The sequence below is a fragment of the Pelobates fuscus genome, chromosome 4 (assembly GCF_036172605.1).
Source record: "Pelobates fuscus isolate aPelFus1 chromosome 4, aPelFus1.pri, whole genome shotgun sequence".
Taxonomy (NCBI): domain Eukaryota; kingdom Metazoa; phylum Chordata; class Amphibia; order Anura; family Pelobatidae; genus Pelobates; species Pelobates fuscus.
Genome location: NC_086320.1, coordinates 244,729,620 through 244,744,233, shown reverse-complemented (window position 1 = coordinate 244,744,233; position 14,614 = coordinate 244,729,620).

The window sequence follows — 14,614 nt, the reverse complement described above, 5'->3', positions numbered from 1 at the left end:
TGGAGAGCAGACCCAGCACTTGGATGCCAAATCCATCAGTTTGATGTCCAGCTTGGACAGGGGCCGTTTTGCGGTTCTCAGGGGTAGAAACCAACTAGGCGATACCTATAAGTCATATTGGTCCATTCCCAATGGGAATTTAGTCTTCTCCGCTTTCCAAGCTGTAACGTGCTGTTCGTCCCGAAGAAACATCTGTGTCCGCGTGTCATCGACATCCAGTGATTAGTCCCGGATAGAGTGCAAACCATGTGTCAGGTGTTTGCGGGGTCCTTTCTGAACTCCGTCATGAAGACTGATCCTCTTGATGAATCCATCCATTAGCCAACGAGTACCAGGGGCGATTGGTGTAGCGTCTAGGATGGCCTGTGGAGTGTCCCCTGTAGGGTACCGATGATTTCTGGCAGTGAGGTCAGCGGGGCGGCATGAGGACAGGCCAAGTGACCTTCTGGGTACGGGAGATTGGTCCTTCAGTCGTGATTGCACAACTGCCATAGGTAACAATGTCGGAGTGATACCTGGTGCAGCCAGCTGGGGGTCACCCAGCGTGCAAGAGGGGGTCACCCAACAAGCACAAGCATACCATGCAGTATAGGCCAGCAGGGGAGAGGGTCACCCTCAGTCTGAACATAATCGGACACTGAATATAATTGGACACTGTAGGTACAGCAGTGCCGTAGTGGTTAGTCGTATAATAAAGTAACCAGACATTGCCGGTCCAGCAGTGCTGTAGGTAAGAGGGGGTCACCTTAGTGTGGTATCAAAGAGGGCTGTACACCCAGTAGTGCAGTCAGCAAAAGGGGGTCACCCTCATTATGGTTATAACGGGACCCTGTAGGTCCAGCAGAGTAGCCCACAGGAGGGGGTCACCCTCAGTATCTGCGTATAGCAGGGCACTGTAAGAACAGTAGCTCAATCAGTGGGAGGGGTACCCTCTTTTATGGGAATACCTGGACACTACAGGTCCAGCAGTGCAGACTGTAGGAGGGGTTCCCCCTCGGTATGATAATAACAGGACATTGCCAGAGCATTAGTGTAGGAAGCAGGAGGGGGTCACCCTCAGCATTAATCCTACAGGACGCCGTAGAGCCAGCAGGGTACTAATTGGTAGCCATGATGCCAGAGGGAGGGGGTCACCCAGCCCACAAGGGTCCATACAGCTAGAAGCTGACTCACATCTACAGACCACTCAGGTATTATATTAGGATACACTTTTGAAGTGTATGTATAGTGGAAAAATTTAAGCCCCTTGCAGGAAGGGCAGCAAATCCTAGGCAGGGGGGCTAGGTGCTGAAAAAAAGGGCATTTAATTTTTTTTATGAGAGAAAGACTGAACCTTAAGAGAGAGACTTGATTAGCATATATCACATGTGGCATAGTCTTGTTAAACAATGATTTTTATTTGAGCAGTAACATGCCCCTTTAAATCTGAGATTCACATTTAATTAGTAAAAAAGTGTGACAAGTCTACTGCTAAGATAGAGAACATAGTCACATTAAATCAGACATCATAGTAAGCTGCAGTTGTGAGCTGTGGGAGTGCCTGGGACAGATCCTGCTATCCATGATCTGTTACATATGCAGCATGTGAGACAGGCACAGTAAGTAGGGGGATATCTGAAAAACTGGGCTATCTCCCCTGATATAGGGAGAGGGGAGGCTGGCCACAGGCCAGCAGGCAGCAGGGCAGCTTGGTGGGTAAGACCGGGCTGTTCGCAACGCACGTAGCCGATGCGGCTCCGAAAAAAATGACCGCCGCGGCTCCAACAAAATGGCCGCAAAAAACGAGCGTGGCCTACCGCGTGGTGATCGCGCGGCACTGCCACACTTGAAAAAGCTGTTCAGCAAGCGGCCAGGGGCCGCGGGGAGCAGGTGGGGAATAAGGGAGAAAGGGTATGGGCGACAGAGCCCAGCAGGGGAACCCGGGGAGGGGAAGCAGATTACAGGCACAGCCAAAGCATCAAAGCAGGGACACCCATTCCCCCTACAGCAGAGTGAGAAAAACTGCATAAAGTAACCCAGAATAAGGATAAATCAATGAGCAGTATCCAGACTATATCAGATAAATAGCCTAAATACAGCAACAGATGTTAACAAGTGATACAGCAGCTACATAGCATGAAGTGGTATAGGAAATAACACAGAATAAACTGCCTAGCTAAACTCAGCAATAGACTGCCTAGATAAACACAGCAGACAAACTGTTAAAATAAATTCAGCAAGAAACCTGCCTAAATAAATCCAGCAACTAAGCTGCCTAAACAAACCTAGCAAATAGACTGATTAAATAGACTGTTTAAATAAACAAGCAGCATGTAGGATAAAAAACAACCCAGAGCAGAGACAACTCTGAGTTGATGAGTGCTCACCTGGAGGCAGCAGCAAAGAAAGAGGAAGTGGAAGAGCCTGCTTAGGGGTTTTATACTACTGTTGCTTTGTTCTGATTGGTTGTTTTGAAAAGTTCTGTTAACGGTTTCTTTGCTGCTGGAGGTTTCCGTAAAGAAGGTAAAGCAAATATGAAGCCTCCTGTCCTGCCATAAAATTATGTTTCATATATGAATAGTTCATGTGAAATAAAAGCTCTGTTTCTCCTGAACAAAATTATATATAATAAGTGTAGGTGCAAAAAAAAAAAAAAGTGTGTTTGTGATTTGTTTTAGTCGTGTGTAAAACATGCAGCGTATGTATAACTTGCAGGACGTATATGCCTTCTTGGCTTCAGACTCTGAGGCCACTGACACTGCGTCAGATTTTGACCCAGGTCAGTTTTCTGACACGTCAAGTCAAGACGACATGTCATTTGTGTGTGAGCCGGCTGAAGAAAGAAGCTGTGCTTTCTCTGCTACGCCAAATGTGGAGGAGGACTAGCTACCTCCACAGTTAGCCGAGCCCAACGTCCCTCTTTTTAGTGCCAACGCAGGCATTAATGTTAATGTGGATGACTTCTCCCCAATGCAGTATGTAGAACTATTTTTAGGGGATACCATCTGGGAGGAGATTGCTGTCTAGTCCAGTATTTTCCCAAACCATGCCTAGAGCCAGATACGAGTTACTGCTGAGATTTTTACATTTCAGTCACCCTAGAGATCACCCCCAATACGATAGACTTCATAAAATACGCCCACTGCTAGACCATTTTCAGGACAAATTTTCGGATGTTTATACCCCCCAACAAATTTTATCCATAGATGAATCTCTAATGAAATACAAAGGGAGATTAGGGTTCAGACAATACATCCCCTCAAAGCGCTCTAGGTATGGCATAAAACTGTACAAACTGTGCGAGAGCGAAAGTGGCACACATTTGCCTTTCGTGTAAATGAGGGGAAAGATGGTCAACTGGACACTCCTGGCTGTCCTGACTCCCTGGGGTCAAGTAGGAAACTTGTATGGGACCTACTAAACCCCTTGTTTAATAAAGGTTACCACCTTTATGTGGATATTTTTTATAGTAGTGTCCGTCTGTTTAAAACACTTTATGATTTAGAGACACTGGCCTGTGGCACTGCCAGAACAAATTCCAAAGACATTCCACGATCTCTCATAGAGGAAAAATAAAAAAAAAGGCAAATGTAAAGCACTACGCAAAGCTGAAGTGCTTGCACAAAAATTTAGGGACAGGAAGGATGTCAACATGCTAACCACCATCCATGACGAACGCATGTCAGACGTCTCTGTCCGGGGCAGTCCAAACCGGTTTGCATCAGGGCGTATAATAAGTACATGGGGGGGGTGTTGATTTGGCTGATCAGCTGATGCAGCCATATCTTATTTTACGAAAAACCAAAGCATGGTATAAAAAGGTGGCATCTATCTGATGCAAATAGCAACCCACAACTCATTTTTGCTTTTTAAAAAAAATAATGCAGGGAAAACCATCTTTCTCCAATTTCAGTTGCAAATAATTTCTTTAACAATTTATGGAGATGGACAAGGTCCAACAACGGTGCAAGCCGAGTCCAGGCAAGTTACCGCCAAGTGCTAGAAACCCCCCCCCCAAGAAACATTGCCGTGTCAAGTTTTAAAAACGGGAAAAGGACAGACACCCCTTTTCACTGTCCTGATTGCCCTTCGAAACCAGGACTGTGTGTAGGAACATGTTCCAAGCTGTACCACACAGAACAGTTGTAAGAAGTGTTCCTGAATTTTTATTTTATTTTTTGTTTCTTTGGAAAGCAGCCATTTTTTGTTAGTCAGTTTCCTTCCCCCAAATCTCCAGTTAGATTCTATTTGCAGGAGTCAGTTTAAAGATTGCTGCTAAATGTACATTTGCTACCTGCACATTTGGTCTAACAAGTTTTCTAGCAGTAACACATAACCAGCTGGCCAAAACCAGATGACGTGTGCATAAAAAACAGAATTTAAAAATTACCACTACACTTTCTCTGTTTTTTGGGGGGGCAAAATGGTTTAGGGATAGAAGTCAAAACATTAACTGGGGGGGTGCAAAAATTTGTCAAACTGAAGATAGACCAAGCATACCTATATATCAAGTTGAAAAACTGACATGTACAAGTTCTGATTGTTGCCTTTTGGCCCCCAAACAACCCAGCAACCCTATACATGGGAGGTATCCCTGTACTCGGGAGATGTTGCTGAACATATTGGGGTGTTTGGCAGTGACACATAACAGGATCTGTTAATTCATGCCTAAAGTACAATGTGTGTGAAAAAAGCAGAAAATAATTACTACCTCAATGTTTGACAAAGCCTGGTGGTAGAATTAGTGCATGGAAAGTGTTAAAATACCACCATGTGAAATACCCTAGGGTGTCTACTTTTCAAAAATATTTGGTTTGATGGGGGTAAAATACATTGGCCGGCTTCAAAAATGTCCCAAACAGGACATGCATGCAGGTTGACTACAGGTCAAAATTCCATGCTGGGAAACGGATATGCGCACCTGCCAAATGTGGCCTTTTAGCCTCCCAACAACCCGATACACCTATACATGGGGGTATCCCTGTACTCAGGAGATGTTGCTGAACACATATTGGGGTGTTGTTTGGCAGTGACACCTAACAGAATCTGTGAATGTATACCTGAATTGCAATGTATGTGAAAAAAATAAAAAAAATAAACTACCTATGCAAAGTTTGGCAAAGGTTTGTGGTAAAATGGCTGCATAGAAAGTATCAAAATATTCTTAGATGAATACCCTGGGTTATCTAGTTTAAGAAAAATATATACATGTGGGGTGTTTTTTGGAGATTTATGACATAACAGTGTTACAATGTCACTATTGATACATTTGAAAAATGTACATTTTGAAACCGCAATTTCCTACTTGTACTGTTGTACTAGCCCTATAACTTGCAAATAAAAGCAAAAAAAACACGTAATCATTGGGTGTTTTTAAACTCAGGACAAAATTTTTAATCTATTTAGCAGTTTGTTTCATTCAATTTTGTAGATCAGTAAAATATTTTTTTAAGTAGAAGTCAAAAAACATGTTTTTGTTTTTTAATTTTTCACCATATTTTATTATTTTTTTTAAAATTTAATTATGTGACATGATAAAAATAATAGTATGTAAAGAAAGCCCTTTTTTTCCTGAAAACAACAATATATAATTTGTATCGGAACAGTAAATGAGAGAGCGGAAAATTACAGCCAAACACAAACACCACAAAAGTGTTAAAATAGCTCTGGTCCTTAATGTAGAAACATCGCAAAAACAGTCCAGTCCTGAAGGGGTTAAAGGGTTAACAGTTATTGTTTACTAAAAGATTGATTCCCTAATTTGGTACCTGGATGGAGGGTTCCACTGTTTAGGATACCAAGTTTCGGCACTGTTTAGTACAGGGGTTCTCAACTCAGTCCTCAAGGTCCCCCTACCAGTCCAGGATTTAGGGATTACCCTGTTTTTTTTGTCTCTTTTTATAAACACCTTAGAAACACTCAGGTAATCCCTAAATCCTGGACTGGTAGGGGGTCCTTGAGGACTGGGTTGAGAACCTCTGGTTTAGTAGATGGCTCTCTTGATTTTTGGGAGCCATCCCTTGTTTGGAATTGCTGATTAAACCCCTTCCCGACCGCGGACGTATCAGATACATCCGACAAAAAATGGTCCATAAAAACCATGGACATATCTGATACGTCTGTGGCTATTTTGAGTGCTGGAAGCGATCGTGATCACTTCCAGCCGTGATCGAGGCATCTTGCAATTCCTCTAATTTCTGCCGGGCACCTGGAGAGTATTCCCGAGGCGATCAATTCCCGGGTTGCACCACGTGGCACCTGGCAGTTAAGCAGAGCATCGCACGCCATCGGGCAGTCTCCCAACTCACCCCCAAAAAAGTTACCTGCGCTCTCTCCTTTATCTCTATGTATATTTAAACAAATGGATGTAATTTAGTTACTCCAATGGCCACTGGAGGGAATGCCGCCTGCCAACGTCAAGACATACCCCCCTAGACGGGTCATACACTGACCTTTTACCTTGCTTCCTTGAGCTTCTGGCAAAAATATCTCTAATGAGACAGAAAGGGGTATTTTTTATATATACATTCCTACATGCTTATTAACCCTTAATAGGGAACACATGAGATGGGCAGCATCATTGCAACCTAGCTGTGTGATACAAAAGTGAATACAAATACAAATAAACTAGTCCTGCGCTCAGACTCCCATTACTCTTGGGCGGCAGCAATGACTATAGTACACATCAGCCAAAATACATATAGTAAAAACCAAAGAAAAAAAAAAGTTACCTGCGCTCTTTCCATACCCCTATGTATTTTTTAAACAAGCATGTAGGGATGTATATAAAAAATACCCCTTTCTGTCTCATTAGAGATATTTTTGCCAGAAGCTCAAGGAAGCAAGGTCAGTGTAGGACCCATCTAGGGGGGTCTGCCTTGACGTTGGAAGTTGGGCATTCCCTCCAGTGGCCATTGGAGTAACTAAATGACCTCCATTTGTTTAAATATACATAGGGATTAAGGAGACAGTGCAGGTAACTTTTTTCCTTTGGTTTTTATTATCCCCATTTGTCTGATGAGCAGCCATCAGCAGTTTATGGAGGGGTTTCTGGGCGATGATGTATTGGGGAACATTGTCGCCCAAACTAATTTATATGCCCATCAGTTCCGTGCTGCAAAGCCCACTCTTTTTTTGGCAAAGCAGCAATGGGCCCCCATCGATGTGCCAGAATTTAAATGATTCTGGGCATTGACTATGCTGATGGGCATCATAAAAAAGCCCTCCATTCGCTCCATCTGCTCTAACCCATTTACTCCCAGTTTATGTCGAGGAAGAGGTATGAAATTATTCTACATTTCATGCACTTCAGCGACAACATGCACTAGAGAGCATCCCCAGTTTGACAGGCTGTATAAAATATGCCCCCCTGATTACCCACTTCGCTGTCAGGTTTGCAGAGTCTTATACACCTGGAAGGAATATATGCGTGGGTGACACCCCGATGAAGTATAAGGGAAGGCTGAGATTGAAGCAGTATATTTCTTCCAAACGCTCCAGGTATGGTGTAAAGGTGTAAAAGCACTGTGATGGCAAGACTGGGTATACTCAGGCCTCCCGGGTGTACGAGGGAACCAGTGTCAAAATTGTCTGGAACCTGATATTCCCCCTGACGAACAAAGGGTACCGCTTGTATACAGACAATTTTTATACAAGAGTCCCTTTGTTAAAGCTACTGTATTGTTTTGATACAGTAGCTTGTGGTTTAATAAAAAAGAACTGCGCAGGTTTCCCAGGACAACTTGCATGCAGGGGGGAGACCTCAGCTCTGCACCAAGAGGAGCTGTTGGCAGTTACAGTTGCAAGAAAAAGTATGTGAACCCTTTGGAATGATATGGATTTCTGCACAGATTGGTCATAAAATGTGATCTGATCATCATCTAAGTCACAACAATATACAATCACAGTCTGCTTAAACTAATAACACACAAAGAATGAAATGTTGCCATGTTTTTATTGAACACACCATATAAACATTCACAGTGCAGGTGTCAAAAGTATGTGAACCCCTAGACTAATGACATCTCCAAGAGCTAATTGGAGTGAGATGTCAGCCAACTGGAGTCCAATCAATGAGATGAGATTGGAGGTGTTGGTTACAGCTGCCCTGCCCTATAAAAAACACACACCAGTTTTGGGTTTGCTTTAAACAAGAAGCATTGCCTGATGTGAATGATGCCTCGCACAAAAGAGCTCTCAGAAGACCTACGTGGGGGCAGAGCCAACGGCGCACCGAGGCAGTCGCCATTTCTAATAGCTCTGGCCAGCCAGCCCATAAAACGAGCGATAAAAGTAAACTCACGGCCCATCTACGAAAACGGGACACGGGCACAGACTCTAGGCATCCTGCCGAACCTGCAGATGCCTTTTATTTTCATACGCCGGGCACTAAACGCCACACCAGGGGATCTGGGGCCTACCGCACACGCGACCAGAATCTCACCAGGGAGCTCACATCGTGGCTGGGAGCGGGCTCGCAGCTTGCCACTGCAGACCCCTACTTCACGGACGACATGGGGAGGAAGTCCCACAAACCCACTTCAACCGCAAATGCCTCACATCAAGATATAGGCAGCATGCTTCAAAATCCCCCACCTGCACGGACCAGAGCCACCACGGCAGTCACACTAGAGAGATCCGACGATGAGGAATCTCTGCACAGCATGTCCGCGGCTTAAACTGACAGACTGCACACTCAAACCACAGGTGACATAACCCCAGCAACTAAGCAGAACATCCAGGCAATGCTAGGTGGACTGCAAAGAAAGCTCCAGCACACGTGGCAGGCAGACCTGAAGAGGCTGGCAGCGGAGGTGCAGGCGGTGGCGGCCTGTGCCCAGGCCACGGCACAAGATGTAAGCGATCTGCGCCAGGACCTACACTCAATGCAAAACAATATCGCCCAGTTGCGAACAGAACAGGCGAACATTCTCAGGCAAGTCAATGTAATTGATGACAGGGGAAGGAGGAAAAATGTAAAGATTAGAGGGGTATCTGAAGCAGTACCACTAGAGGAATTACCTCACTTTATCAGGCGCCTAGTGACCTCAATAATCCCCAACAAACAAGCTAAACACTTTACGTTTGACGGCATATACCGCATCGCCAAGCCGCAACAAGCACCGAAAGCGGCCCCACGGGACATTATTTTACGCTGTCAAACCCTGATGGACAAAATAGCCCTCATGGCAGCCATAAAGGGAAAGACGCCTTATGATTTTGAAACGCACACACTCTCCTTTTTCCAGGACCTAAGCAGAGCTGTTATGGCGCAAGAGCCTGCAACTAGTAACCACCACCCTGCAAACGGCGGGACTCAAATACAGATGGGCGACCCCGAGAACCCTATGGGTGACCAAAGGCGAACAACACTACAAAATCACCACCATAGAAGAAGGCCCAGCCCTACTGAACACATTGGGACTTTCCAACTACACCACGGGACCAGACACTCAGCACCCGGGACCTGCGACATGAATCCTGAACTGAGCTTCAAATGTGAATGTTATTAATGTTCATGTTACCTGTTAGACATGTTTTATTTACAAAAGCTAAACCACTGATACTCCACTGTACTTGAGGCACCTAGCCCCGCAAACAGCAATGTATGGCCCAAGCCGCACCAAATGGGCGACTGGATTGCGCTAGGGCTCCAAGACCCCCCTCCCCCCAATGCCCCGGGGTCAAGGGGCATAGCAAACAATGGAGTGTCCACCCACGCGAGCTGTACTAGCCCACTAGTGCCACGCAGCCCCACTTCCCAACCACAACAACAGAGCCCCGCAAAGGCACATACACCCAGGCTCCACAGGGCAACTAGATTACACATAGACGACTATTTCGCACCTAGCCCTTACCTTAACGCACAATCCACAGTATGGCACATAGCAATAAGGGATAGGAGGCTGTCCAGCACCAAACCTATGCCGGTGTTACAATTCGGTGATCTAGATTTACTCATGAGACGCTAGTCTATACCCACTCGCACAACCCTGACATAGGAGACCAACTCGATAAAACTACACAGACCATAGCAACAAAAAAGGTGCACAGATTACCCCCACCCCAGCAGCAGGACATTCAGACAAATGTTATATTTTATACAGTCGCTGTTGTGGCATACTCATACAAGTTTGTACTATTGATAATGCACTGCAAAATAAAGAATAAAATAAAAAAAAGTATCTCTAAAAGCCTTGCTGTTCATCAGTCCACGGTAAGACAAATTGTCTGTAAATGGAGAAAGTTCAGCACTTCTGCTACTCTCCCTAGGAGTGGCCGTCCTGTAAATATGACTGCAAGAGCACAGCACATACTGCTCAATGAGGTGAAGAAGAATCCTAGAGTGTCAACTAAAGACTTACAAAAGTCACTGGCAAATGCTAACATCCCTGTTAGCGAATCTACAATACGTAAAACACTAAACAAGAATGGATTTCATGGGAGGATACCACAGAGGAAGCCACTGCTGTCCAAACAAAACATTGCTGCACGTTTTCAGTTTGCACAAGAGCACCTGGATGTTCCACAGCAATACTGGTAAAATATTCTGTGGACAGATGAAACCAAAGTTGAGTTGTTTGGAAGAAACACACAACACTATGTGTGGCGAAAAAGAGGCACAGCACACCAACAACAAAGCCTCATCCCAACTGTGAAGTATGGTGGTGGGGGCATCATGGTTTGGGGCTGCTTTGCTGCGTCAGGGCCTGGATGGATTGCTATAATCAAAGGAAAAAATGAATTCCCAAGTTTATCAAGACACTTTGCAGGAGAACTTAAGGCCATCTGTCTACCAGCTTAAGCTCAACAGAAGATGGGTGTTGCAACAGGACAATGACACAAAGCATAGAAGTAAATCAAAAACAGAATGGCTTAAACAGAAGAAAATGCGCCTTCTGAAGTGGCCCAGTCAGAGTCCTGACCTCAACCCGATTGAGATGCTGTGGCATGACCTCAAGAAAGCGATTCACACCAGACATCCCAAAAATATTGCTGAACTGAAACAGTTCTGTAAAGAGGAATCGTCAGGAATTACTCCTGACCGTTGTGCACGTCTGATCTGCAACTACAGGAAACGTTTGGTTGAAGTTATTGCTGCCAAAGGAGGTTCAACCAGTTATTAAATCCAAGGGTTCACATACTTTTTTCCACCTGCACTTTGAATGTTTACATGGTGTTCAATAAAAACATGGCAACATTTCATTCTTTGTGTGTTATTAGTTTAAGCAGACTGTGATTGTCTATTGTTGTTACTTAGATGATGATCAGATCACATTTTAATGACCAATTTGTGCAGAAATCCATATCATTCCAAAGGGTTCACATACTTTTTCTTGCAACTGTAAGTACAGACAGGGGCGGACTGACCGGTCGGGCACTTCGGACATGGTCCGAGGGCCCGGCCGGGAGAGGGGCCCGCCATCAGGGGGCCCGGCGGCACACTCTGAGGGGGCCGTCCGCCCCTTTAAATGCTGCAGCCGCCTGAGCGCTCTCTTAAGAGCCTCAGGCGGCTGCAGCTTCTCACCTCCCCTCCCCTGTAGCGTGGCCGAGCGGCTCTCCGGTCCCCGGCCGGAGTGATAGGAAGGTGCACACTGAGTGTGCACCTTCCTGTCAGTCCGGCTGGGTAAAGGAAACAGAAACTCCGCGCGGAACAGGAACAGAGAGGGGGGTAAGAACAGAGAGGGAGGGGGGTAAGAACAGAGAGGGTGGGTAAGAACAGAGAGGGAGGTGGGGTAAGAAAAGAGAGGGGGGTAAGAACAGAGAGATAGGGAGGGGGTAAGAAGAGAAAGGGAGGGGGGTAGTAAGAGAAAGGGAGGGGTGTAGTAAGAGAAAGGGGGGGTAGTAAGAGAAAGGGAGGGGGGGTAAGAAGAGAAAGGGAGGGGTGTAGTAAGAGAAAGGGGGGGTAGTAAGAGAAAGGGAGGGGGTAAGAAGAGATTGGTGGTAAAATGGTTTCATGAAAAGATTCAAAATACCCCAAGTTTAATACCTTAGGTTGTCTTCTTATTAAAATATATATACATGTGAAGGGTTATTCAGGGATTCCTGACAGATAGTGTTACAATGTAACTTGCGTTAATATCGAAAAAACCTGGTTTGGAAAGAGCAAAGTGCTTCTTGTACTTATAGCCCTATAACTCCCCCCCCCCCCAAAAAAAAGCTAAGAACAGGTTAACATTGGGTATTTTAGAAACAAAATTTAGAAACTATTTAGCACAGGTGTTTTTTTGACAGTTGTAGATGCGTAACAGATTTTGGGGGTCAAAGTTAGAAAAATATTTATTTTGGAAAAATAGTTTTTTGACTCTGTTGTGCACAACATTAAAAGTACTACCCTTGGTGACTTTGAAAACCACTTCATTGGCATGGCAACATTTTTCAAACCCTGCACAACTATTTGCTAAAAGATGATTTTTTTTTTATAGAATTTCGGTTTTTTTAAGCGGTTGTGGAGGATGTGAAGAAGGCATCCCATAACCCCTTAATGACAGTGCGTGTGCTATGCCATCCTGTAAAATGTGGGCTTTAATACTGGAGAGTGACATAGCATATCCACCAGATCGCTACCCCCCTCCCCTACATTTGTACCCTCCACGGGGATCCAGATCAGGCGGGCTGCCTGACATCCACCTAAGCCAGCCAGGTGAACGATCACATTAGCAGTTTAATATGAGATTGCATTGTTAGAAAGTACTCAAGCGACTATTGACGCCAGGTGTGTTCTGCAGAAGGGAGAAACAGATGACTCCTGGCCTTGACCTGTCCCTTTTTACATTAAGCTCAGCCATTATAAAGCACCTACACCAAATAACTCAAAATTCTACACTTATATTTGTTAAAAAGGTTTGCAATTATGGGGGTAATTTCCATTCTTAGGGTGCCATGTTTTCTCAAATGCGACACAAAATCACTTCATTACATTTTCACGTTGAAAAGGGCATCTAATATTTTTTACCCTGTGACTTCCCCTCAAAAAACTGTAAAACCAGTACCTAAAGGTACTGTTATATTTGTGACACAATGTTAAATAAAAGTATTGAGGCTTTATTGCACCAAGTCAAATCAGGACTATGAAAACATGTTTCTACCCGATCAGGATCTTCCTTGTGAGAGTATACTGCACCTGAGCAAGACACTGGTCGGATTGAAACGTGTTGTGCTGTTTATTTTAACCATTTGTACGTATAAAAGTTTTTCTAATCTCCTGGTTTGGAGCTTTTGGCTATCTTTAAATAGAATCAACATCTGAAAGTTTGTGTGAAGCTGGTGCAGCATCCAGCTACATATCTAAATGGAGTATATGAATTTGCAGTTTACAGAAGACTCCTTAATAGGCTCTATAAATGTCCAAGTCAAGTAAGATTAAGAACATGAATATATAAAAAAACACAAGGATAAGACCAGTTAATAAATCCAGAAGATTTATGTCTGCTCGTGCCCTCTCCAGGAGTTCCTGGTCCTGGTCTGCTCCAAAGATCTAGCGAACACCAGGAACAAACAATTTGGGTATATGAAGATAAGGCATCCGAGACAAAATAACCCCTTAACGTCACAACTTCTGGAATAAAAGGGAATCATGATGGAATATTTCCCTCATGTGTCCTTAAGGGGTTAAGGAAAAGAAAAGAAGAGAAATGAAAACAAAACAAATGGGTCATGAAGCAACTTTACCTTTTCATTCCAAAAGCAAAAGCACAATCCACTGCTTAGCTGACACCCTCTTGGGGCATATTAGGGTCCTGCACTGTGAAGCAAGCTGGTAGGCTTGAGAGCCCAAGTGTGTGGAGGAGCAGCCTCTTATTACCCGTTTTACATGTTGCACTATGTTGCGTTTTATGTTTGCATTATACAGGATGTATATGTGATCTGTAAATGTAATCAATGTGTGTGCTGTCACCTTTTATTCATGTGGAGTTCATGCCTCCATGCATCAGAGATGTTTTGGCAGGCAAGAGGGCCTACATGATATTAGGCAGGTGGTTTTAATGGTGTGGCTGATCAGTGTATTTCATGCAATGTTGCAACATAAATCAACTTGAACCAAAGAGTGTAGCGCTGAAACCAGCTGGAGATGCATATAGAATAATCTAAGAAACGCCTATAAAATAGCCATTAAAGGACCATTATAGTCACTCAGACCACTTCAGCTCACGTCCGCAGCTACTTAGAGCGCTGGAAGCCATCATGATCACTTCAAGCCGCTCTAACGGTATAACAGCAATGCCTCAATACCCCCCTCACTGCCGGGCCCCCGAGTGATTGCTTCTCTGGAGCGATCACTTCCGGGTTGACCCACGTAGAGCCCGGCAGTGTACGGCAGAGCTTTAGAAGCCATCAAGGGGTTGAGGCACTCAGTAAAAATAAAAATAAAAACTTAAATAAAAAATTAACCCCATACTCTCCCTCCCTCTCCACTTACCCAACCACCGCCATTCCCCGCCGGCAATCGGTCTTCTGCTTCACTGGGGGGACTGTGACAGCCCAGACAGTCCCCCCTCTGCTAATTAGGATCCCCAGGGGCCATGTGACCACTCTAAAAGAGCCGTCACATGGCCGCAATAGGTGTCCACAGTGCTGCCAGCAAGGGGACTGCCTGAGGCAGTCCTCCTGCTGGTGAAAAAAACTAAACATAAAA